Genomic DNA, 10944 nt, shown 5'->3' with positions numbered 1-10944 from the left:
TATATATTCAAACACTCTCCATGCACTTTTTTCATTACAAAAAAGGAATAATTTTCCTGTCATGTACTCTTGAGAAGAAGCATTTTGATATCATTTTATTTCCTCTATGAAGCAGTGTGTGTCGATTTTGCAAAAATTCAATGTTTGAACTATATTTCTCAACAAGGTTGGTATACACAAATTTTGTGTTGAATAAATTTGTGATTTTATATCGTTTTGTTCGTTACACGATTACAGCTGATTTACTTGTGAAATCGTGCAATATTTTATTTATTTGAATTTAACTTTTGTCAGAACAAATATTAGTATTGTAAACAAACAAGTTACGAAACCTTCAAAATAAGAAGCACCCTGGTAATTGTTGATTATGTAGTCTTATTTCAGTTACTAACTTAATATTTGCTCCTTTCCATTGGATCGGGTTTTGTGTGTTAACAACCGGACAGCGATGGAAGACTTGGTATATGTAAGATTTAATTTTGTGTCCACTTTTATTTTAAGATATTGTATTCACTTTGTGTTTAAGTTATATTTTTCTAGTTGTTTTTATCTCATTCGTTTTGATTTTTTGTTCATTGTGTATGTGGCTATTTATATAACGATTTTTGATTTAAGTATATTTTGGTTTTATCCATAAATTGCTCATTTAGATTTTATTTCGATTAAGTTCATGACTGCCCGGCATGGCCAGGTGGATAAGGCGCTCGACTCACAATCTGAGGGTCGCGGGTTCGAATCCGCATCCTACCAAACATGCTCGCCCTTTCAGCCGTGGGGGCGTTATAATGTGACGGTCAATCCCACTATTCGTTGGTAAAAAAAGTAGCCCAAGAGTTGGCGGTGGGTGGTGATGACTAGCTGCCTTCCCTCTAGTCTTACACTGCTAAATTAGGGACGGCTAGCGCAGATAGCCCTCGTGTAGCTTTGCGCGAAATTCCAAAACAAACAAACAAGTTCATGACTATATTAATTTAACATGGTTCTTGGGACCTTTGTTTGAATAGTTTCCATTTATGTATGTCATGGCAGTAACTTCTAATTTAATTTATTAGAAATTACGTCCCTGTTAATTAAATTTATTCTTCAGCTTTAAATTTTGATTTTTAAGGTTCAAATCTAGGAAAGCTCTGAGATAAGGAAGGGGAAATTGTCGCAGTTGAGAAACTACATTTCATCCTTGCTTAATTACAAAATGTACCTTTATTCAAGTAACATTTTTCAGTAGATTACTTACCATTTCTCCCTAGGAGTGTAGGTTATAATAATCTTGAGAGGTGGTACAGAGATTTTACAAGTTAGTATAAACTGAGAAAATTATCCTTTCAGTGTATAACACGAATGATCACTAGCTAAAGTTAACCTATGGTTGTGGAATATCGTACACTACGACCTTTCTTTCTACCTAATGTCAGTGCTCCAGATAGCTAGTGTATTTACGTAAAATACGCATAATTTATGAGATACATGTCATTTTTTTATTTTACATGTATCAATTACGGATGCACTATCACTGATACGCTATAATACGAGTTGATATACCTACTAGTTGCACCTTGTCAAAATGGCTATTTTCCACATATACTTGCATCGTGCTGATAAAGATGGCAAATCAAAACTAGAAGTGTAAAGATACATGAACGTCCTGATAGCAACGTATCAGTGGTAAATTTCAGAATTGATAACAGTCGCCAATATCGAAAACATTGATAGTTTGAAAACTTGATTACTTTCCCCATTCTGTTTTTGTCTAAACTGTTTCTCGGTAATTTCCTTTTGTTTTACCCTAAAAGTAGTCATATCACATCTACCATTAGCAATTTTGCTCGAAAAATGGACTGAGCCCATATTGGGAAATTAACTATTACTATAATTCTGAATTTACTGTGTAAATTAATATGGTTGCGATCCTAAAGCTAATGTTAGTTACTATCGAGTGTCACTTTCTTGCTTGCTATGGTTTGTTGGTGTGTATTTACAAAGAGTCACAATATCTAATAAAAAAAAAACAACTTAAGTGTGAAAAAAAAAGGTGTGGCCAAAAAGGATTGAGCGTGCGACTTAGAATGAATGAAATCAAAATTGTCGACCAAACTGGTAGCTACATTTACTGGATTGATACGAACTTTACAACAAATTAGTTAGCTAGGCCGTGCATTTTGTTTTACCCACCATCATGCCCCAAATTGAACAAAATACGCGACCTAGCTAATTAATGAATAAATATTTGCTGTAAAATTCTTATCAATGCTATAAGTGTAGCTAACAGTTTGGTCGCCAATTTTGATTTCATTCATTTAAGTCGCACGCTCAATTCCTTTTTTTTCTTTTTTTGGCTGCACCTTTTTTTTTTCCACCCCTAAAGTGTTTCTGATTAGATAACATATAGCGAGTTCATTAATGCCTTGCAACATGTTTATGGTTGTTCAATAGTACATCTTATACCAGATGAGCAGAAAGACAAAACATTATCTTTTAATAAATATTACTATATTCACTCCTAGGTAAAGAAACATTTATTTTCCATAAAAAAATATTAATCTATTGACGAATCAAATATAAATCGAATTATCTGCAGAATTTAACAACTCAAGAATTTAGCTTGCCTCTTCTTACATGTTCAACAAGACCCATTTCTGAACAAGTAAACTGTCTTTCACTTAAATTTATCTGTGGATTATATAACTCTGAATACAATTTTCAATAGCTGCTTGTAAACTGATTCAAATCTATAAAAGAAACATCTAACACTAATATGAAAAATTAATTTATCATGAAATAGTTCATATTAGGACTTCATTGTTTAGATATTTACGTAAAACTACGTTTTAAAGACGTACTGAATTAAATCCTAAAAATCCTAATTGAAGATAAGCCTGCTTATGCAAGTGTTGTTCTAATATTAAGTTTATGATACGTGGATAAGCAATACAGATTTAGATTGATAAAGCAATTGGGTAGTCCAGCCTTAATGATGAGCTGGGCAATTTTGCAGTTGTTAGCAGTTCTGGAGAATCTTTTTTAAACCTGAAACAATAATTTTTAACATTTTCCTTACCTGAAAATGCATTTTGAATATATATATATATATATCTTCATCATATAGCTATTATTTCATGTCCACAACTTCTGTGCACATTCCTGCACAAGCCTTGAACAGTGTAGTGTTTTTGCACTAGATTATGGTGTAATAATCATAACAATATTGCCTTCCACAAGTAGGAGAGCGACACATCTTCCATATACAGTAATCCCCATGAGCACTAGCATTTTAACACAATCTTATTCTTGATCAGGCAAACTAAATACGCCAAACGTGTGAAGTTTGTGCAGAGGGGTGATAATCTATTTGAAATATATTGTCAGGTGAGGAAAATGTTAGCTTCGAAAAAGTTACATGCCTCTGCACTACAAAGAGCTAAAATTCTGCAGTGAAGATAAAGGAGAGGGCAGTGCAGAAAAAGAAATTACAAAAATGAGTTCCATTCTGAAAACACCATCACAAAGGAAGAGCCCTGAGGCAGGTAGCATTTGGTGGGAGACTCCATCCATCTAATGCTGGGAAAGTTTTTTGCCCATTGTTATTGTTGTATTGGTTGTCAGGAGAAGAGGTATATCAAAAGAAAGTTTCACATGAATCGTGTCACTTAGATGTGTGAAAGTTAATATTTTTCAACACTGAAAATGCATTTCCGATAGATACTTACCTTCTCTTACATATTAGCTTTCCTGATTTTTATGCTGTCCCCTATATGTACAATTTTTTTCCTCGGCACTAGCCTTGAGCGTCCCACCTAAACGAGCATGTTTCCACGTGCTATTGTTGTGCTTTAGCATACAAATGAGCATGTGACACACCCTCCTAGCATAGCTGATTCCATCCATACTGCCTGTTCAATTACCATTTGAAATTAAGCAAGAAAAGATGCACTGGAGGTAAATATCTATCAGAAATGCATTTTCAGTGTTGGAAAATGTTTAACTCCAAAATGATACCTCACATCCCCTCGAATATTAACTAGCATTCCACATTGAAAGAGTGGAGGGACCAGTTCAAAAGTTACCTAGATGAACTCGGTTTGGAAAGTGCCCAAAAGAAGCTTGTGGAGTGTAATGCCCTATGCCAAATAAAACATAAGGGCACACCCATGAAAGACTGCAACTCTTCTGTACCATGGTATACACTTTGTCCATAAGAAATATGTCACTAAGTTGGACAGAAAATAAGCACAATCCAGAGTCTGAAATATGGACATGCCACATGGTGTATTGTGGCCAGTGCACATCTGAACTTACATGGTGGGTCAATGGGTCAAAATCATATTTCATCGGGTATTTTTAATATGGTCCATAGTTGGAGAGTGGTCCCTTTCAACCACATAAGTGAGGGCTTATTTATGTTGGCTGGTTCTACTCCTGTCCAATACCTGACCACCCAGAAATTGACATCCAGACAACGGTAGGATGTGTAAAATCCAGCCAGAGGGGTGAACTTATACTTAGTGGGTCATCTCTAGGCTAAAACCAAGTAGCATTGGGAATTTTTCGTTCGTTCTGCATTAGGAGGATGGTCCACACTATCTACATCAACAGAACACCACTGCCCTACTCGTAAAATTGGTCACACTCGTGAGGAAGCCTCCATGATTCACCATCCCAGCAGCTAGGAACTGGTGAGTGAAAAGGACTCACGTACTCAATTACAATAAGGAGAGTACAGTCTGGATTGAGCCTTGTTTAGCAAACACTATACCACAAAGAAACCTCTAGAGTTCTTGAAGAACACCTCATTTTATTGGTGAGTGTGACAGGCTCAAACAGATCCACAGTATGGAGTTAAATATAAGTATACCCTGGCAGGCACCACATACCACTTAACAGGATCCTGAGATGTAAAATATCGACCCTATAAACGTAAGGGAAAACAAAAAAAAACTTAACCAGTCAGAGCTGGTAAGGTGTATGTAGAATGGCAATGGGAAGAAGTCGATATCCTGAGGAAGAATAGACAGTCAGATGATGAAGGTAATGCGTGACAAAAGTGTGTAGGGTACTCCACATACTAGCTTGCACAATACACTCCAATGGACAACAGAAGCAAGCAGCCAGAGAAACAGTAAGGTGTAAAGCAACCAGAAATTTTTTTAGATCGTAAATATGCCATTTCAAGGTGAAGGATAGAGGATCCTATTAATCATGCAGAGCCCATTAAAGATGACACATAAAAGAATGTCCCAAAGGGATAAGGAATTTTATGTAAGCCCAAGTCCCCAAATGAGAACCTCCTGAACAGTGGAAATATGAGAGAATATGGAACTAGCAACTAAGTGCTCCATGCCTGTTATACAGAGAGGAAGGCTGCAAACTACTGAGATGTGAATTGTAAAACACCCAAATGAATGAGATAATGGGTGTGAGATGTGACTTCTCCAGTTTGACCAATCAACCCAAATATGTGGACTCTCGAAGGAAGAGAAGAGTGGTCGTATGAGGCTCATCAAGACAGAGCCAAAAGAAGCCACTCATCCATATAATGGTGAAAATGCAGTCCCAGGCCATGAATGTGACAAGCAAAAGCTTTCACTACCCTACAAAGCTAGGCCAAAATGGGGAGCATGGAATTGAAATATCTGATTCTGGGGAACAATCCAAAGATAACACCAGGAAGCATGGGAAATCAGAATGTGAAGGTAAGCATCCAAGATGTCTTTCTTGTCCCTCCAGCCACCTAGAACCAACAGACCATCCAAGCATGAGAAAATACTCCATGATAAGAGAGGGGAGGTAAATGGATTAATTGAGGATTGAAAGCTTTATAACTGGATTCCAATTCCCTGTTTTCTTGGGAATGGCAAACAGTTGGGAACATAGTCCTGGAGAAGGAAAAAACTCCAATTAATAGCATCTTTTGCTAAGAGGTCCAACACTGTTTTGTACAGATGCTGGCAACAAATTGGATCCCCAAGAAGAGGGGAAAAATGGGAACAGGAGACAAAAGAGTATGATAGAAAAATCAAGAGGCAGGCCTTTTGATAACCTTTGAAGAACCCAACAATTGGTTGCAAATGGGTGCCAAACTAACTGAGCTAACTGTGTCCAAACCCAATGGATAGTCACCATTGATACTGATGGTGCTGATGTTGATGGTTAGAGTAATGACAAATCATAATTCCAATGATAATTGGAATTTGTGATTGCTTAACCAGCTATTATCTTGTAGGTAGGCAGCTGAGTAAAACTGTGTAGTTGTGCTATAATTCAAGCCATTTCATATAGGAGAAACACAAATTAATCAGAAGCATTATAAATAATCCCTGTGTCCTAAGGCAAATCCCAAACTCATCTAATTGTACCAAACCATCGGCAATGGTTTGGTTCAAAATGTAGGGAAATTTCCTGTACTATACAACCACATACATTCCGCCCTACTTACCAATCGAGTGATGTATCCTTCTGTCTTGTACCAGTAGGATTGCAATGCCCAATAAAGAAATTCTTATCGACTTCACCAGTTTTGGACGATGGAAAAAATGGGATTTTCCATACTTCACTAGAAGAAATGGACATGAGGATCTATGTGGGCATTAATACTGATGATTGTTTGGATTGTCATAGGGATAATCATCTAGAATTGGGTCCAACACTAAGATTTCATGACTAAAGAAAGTAAGCATGAGCCAGATGTGAGAACAGGCACACACCTGATGCTATCACTTTTTAAAAATTGCAGAATACCCTGGAAGATAATATATACATATATATAAATTGCTAAAGCAGTTTTGCAAAAACTCCATCTCAACAGCTGGCAACCAGCAGCAGTGAATGGAGAGAGACAAAAGCCAAGTTAGATAAAACTTCCCTGTAGTGTAAATAATGAGATTAATCTGTTGTGACATTAGAGTGCCTTTGGTAACAGTGCACTGTCCAAATTGATTGTGTTTTTAGCTTTTTTATATTCTATTTGATGTTTTGATTTTGTTTGTACATACAAATGTATTGGCCTTTCTGATTTATTTTCATTTTATATCTTTCTTATACATAATTTACATTACTTGGCTTCATTATTAATTTACAAATAATGACATTGACTTTTTCATTTTCTACATTTTTTACTTGGTTTACATTCCTTCTTATGGTTTTTATATATTTATGACTCACATGTTTGGCACAAATAGCCTTAGTGTTTTGCCCCATAAAGCCTTAACTAACCAACTAACTACTGTGTGGGAGTCATCCACATCTCCTCCTGCAGCATCTCCTAAGGTATGTCAAAGGCTAGAGTCAAGAGAAGCTTTAAGACGACAAATACGATGGGAGAATACATTAAAAATAAGAAAAGGATCATCACATTTAAATCAAAGTTACCAGAAGACGTGGGACCTTATGGCAATAAAAATGTTGGCATGTGCCCTAAAAAGGAGCAGAACAAGTGTGATAATATTGAATAGACTGAACAGAAGAGATTATAGGTAGTAATGATTATAGAGAAAGGGGAGGATGGAATGGAGATAGCATCAAATCAAGCCACCCATAACTTGGAATAATCCAGGATGATGATGGACCCTTTTTTTATGTAAATAGTGTGGAAGAAAGCTAAGACCGAAGTGAATCATATCTCCCACTTAGGGAAACAGGAATAAATATGTTTGAAGCATATAAAAGGAGGTTGAACTGCACCAAACACAGAGCATCCTCAACCAGAACTGTAGTCTGGGACTGGATAACAGCTAAGTGGAGGAGAGGTGAAAATGTAGTAATAAGATATTCATAGAGCAAACATGTCCACTGATAACACCAGAGGATGGAGAATACACTCTATTGGAACGGTCCAAATGAGATAAAATGAGACTACAGATGATGACAAACTGAGTAGACATCAGCTCTATGGTGCAGGTGGAGAGAAACCTCTCTCCTCAAGACCAGATGTCGAAATGAGAACTGCATCCACCAGAACAGAGGCAGTGAAAGCCACAATATCAGGGACAAGTAGCGGCCAAACATCCATAGAGTAGTGTAACAATAAGTGTGAAGAATATAACCTCAAAATAAAAGTCCACTGGACCCAATGAAAAAATGGGGATATAACAAACTCAAAGGGAAAGACAGTGAACCAAATATTCGACTGTTGCAAACAAACTAAAGAAAGTGGAAGGAAGATCCCACAGAACTAAAGTCAATGGTAGCTTCAGAAACAAATCTCTTCCACGATCTGTAATGGCCAGCCCTCAACGAGGGGGAGGCATGGATAGTAACAAGAAGACAAGGAATAGAGGTGACGACCCCATTAGGCTCTATATGTTGAGAAACTCCTTGTGCCTCCAAGGTAAAGAAAACAAAGTGAGCTGTGTTGATGGTTGATGAGCAGTTTCAGAAAGATGCCATTGTTTAAAAAAATGCCCCCAAGAAACCACAACAAGAAAGATAGCAAGGTAATAGCCCTTGTAGTGCAGAGAAACATTTCTGAAATGTTTAAGTCCACACACATAGTTGCAGTAAATAATATTCTAAAGGCTATTTCAAAAAGCGAAAATATTAAACAGACATGTATATGTATATATATAGAAACCTAGAATTGTGTTAACATTAATATTCCCAACAGGGAAACTTTTTCCAACATAACCACTTTTAAGATTGCAAATACAACTCTAATAAAACATATGCTACTTGATAAATAGTTTCCAATTATTAAAAAGAATATAGAAATGCATGCAAACACACACAAATGTGTCCCATTAATATCAAAGTTAACATTTTCCAACACTAACAATGTATTTCCAATAGACACTCTACTCCCATCTTGCTTTCCTGATTCAGTGCTGCCCTCTATATACGAACTTTTTGCTCACCTACCTAATGTAACACGTGATATTGGTACAAGCAAATGATCATGGAAAACCCCACCACCAACAGGAGTGCAACATCACCTCCTAGTTGAACTAGCTCTCTGTACTGATTGTTCAATCATCACTTTGAGGTTAGACGAGAAAGTAAGATGCACTAAAAGTGGGAAGGATGGGTGGAAAGAGTGAGAGAGGTATCTAATGCAAATGCATTTTCAGTTTTCGAAAATGTTAGTTCCAATATGATATATAACTTCTATTCTCATCTAGAAAGAATCCCATACTGAAGTGGTAAGGGGACTAGTCCAAAATATTACCCAGATTAGTCTCCTTTAGAAAGTGCCAAAAGAGAACACCTGGAATGCAACACTCTATACCTTGAAACAGTGTGGGACACACCCTTGGAAGATTGCATCTCGTCTATACCATGGTATACTATTTGCCAAGAAAAGAAGTGTCACAAGGATAGGTAGAAGACACAAGCACAGTCCAGAATCAGGCTTTGAAAGTAGTATATATATAGTGTGACTAGGGCATATCAGATCATATGTGGTTGGTCAATTCCAGTCCAAAACCAGCTGGCACACAGTATTCGGCATCCAGGCCACAGTAAGAGAAGGGTCCATCTCCATCTCGACCCCAGTGAGACAGAATGGGAGAGGAACATCTACCCTGCAAATGGTCATGCAGTAATCCAACACCAGACCACCCAAGAACCCATCTTCTGAGTAGTGGAAGAATGGAAGAAATCTGGCTGGAGGGGTGAAGTGTACTACTTGGACAAAACATTACCACCCTACACATTTGATCACATTTGGAAAGTAACCTCCATGGTGAACCACCTGAGTGGCAAAAGATCTCATGCTCCACTAGAAGTAAAAATGGGTATAAAAGTATGGTGAAGAGTACAGAGGAGTGTATCACCATAAGACAGTACAATGGGTGACCCAGGTAACCCTATATTTTAAAAGCAGGCTAGTAATTGGTCTTAAACTAGGCATGGAGGATGGGCAGGAAACCCCTGCTTGCTTTTCTCATACTAGTTCATGAGTGGTTAGTGTGTCGATCGAGCCTTGTTTAGGAAAATATGCACAGTGAAGATACATCAAGCAGTCTTGTGGAAAACCCATGTAATAGGTGAGCACTTTGTTAAGCCAGAATGTTCCTACACCATGCAGATTTCGGTTAAATACACCCTGACAGGCAACATTTGTCACTGTTTGAAATCCTCTAAGGGATTAGAGGGTTGTTAAAAGAAGGTAAGAAAAAATAATTTCCCATTCAAAGATGGTATGATGCATGAAGAATAATGACCACCACTCTATAGCTAGATGAAAATGACCAGATGACAGGGATAGTGTGTATCAAAAGTGTATGAAAGGTCGTCCAAATGCCAGCCCAAACTATCTCCTCCAATAGATGATAGAAGTGAGGGACAAATGAATTATGTATAATAATAATAAGGCACTATCAGAAGGCCCCAACAAAAAGTGTCTTGAATGACTGATAGACTACGAGGGAGATAATGAACAGAGGTAAGCACAAAGGAAGAAACTGGGCCAGTCTTGACTGAAAGCAGCCACTGCCAGTGCCAATTGATGCAGAACAGGAAACCAGAATAGAAGAAGCTTAACATTGTGGTAAATGGGAAATACATTGATGTGAGGAGTACCAAGGTGAGTGTAAAGCCATCGAAAATCGCAAGAATTGAGGAATTAATCCATGATAAATATCTTGTCGAGTCTCAAACAATGATTTGTGCCAAGATTCAGCGCATGTGAAAAACAACAAAACACACAAGACAGACTTGTAGAGAACGAGTCCAACAGAAGAGGTCGAGGGTTTGAAAATACATAGCAGCCAACTGCCTATCTGGCAATTGATATAGGATACCAATGTTGAATTTTCTGAATCATTACCAACCCTCATGTAGAAAATAATCTAAAGTCCAGCAAAACAATAAGAGTTCCTAAACGTTTATATAAAGGGTCGATACCCCCTGTTTCCATCAACCCCAAATACTCGAAAGAGACAAGCACCTCAACCACTATGAAAGCATCTGCAAAAAAGATCCAAACATGAGAGAGGAAGAGGAACACCCTTCTTT

The 10944-nt window shown here is 37.4% G+C and overlaps 1 long non-coding RNA gene across 1 annotated transcript in view; it reads right to left on the bottom strand.

Moving 5' to 3' along the window:
• Positions 1-2495: 2495 nt before the first annotated feature.
• Positions 2496-10944, bottom strand: part of LOC111087645 — a 10051-nt gene continuing 1602 nt past the window's right edge. Inside the window, exon 2 of the long non-coding RNA XR_002612308.1 lies at positions 2496-10876. This is a non-coding gene — a long non-coding RNA (uncharacterized LOC111087645). The remainder of the gene's footprint in view (positions 10877-10944) is intronic.

This window comes from Limulus polyphemus, unplaced genomic scaffold (assembly GCF_000517525.1).
Source record: "Limulus polyphemus unplaced genomic scaffold, Limulus_polyphemus-2.1.2 Scaffold2419, whole genome shotgun sequence".
Lineage (NCBI taxonomy): Eukaryota > Metazoa > Arthropoda > Merostomata > Xiphosura > Limulidae > Limulus > Limulus polyphemus.
Note: the sequence above shows the minus strand (reverse complement) of the source record. Positions and strands in the feature narration are given on the sequence as shown.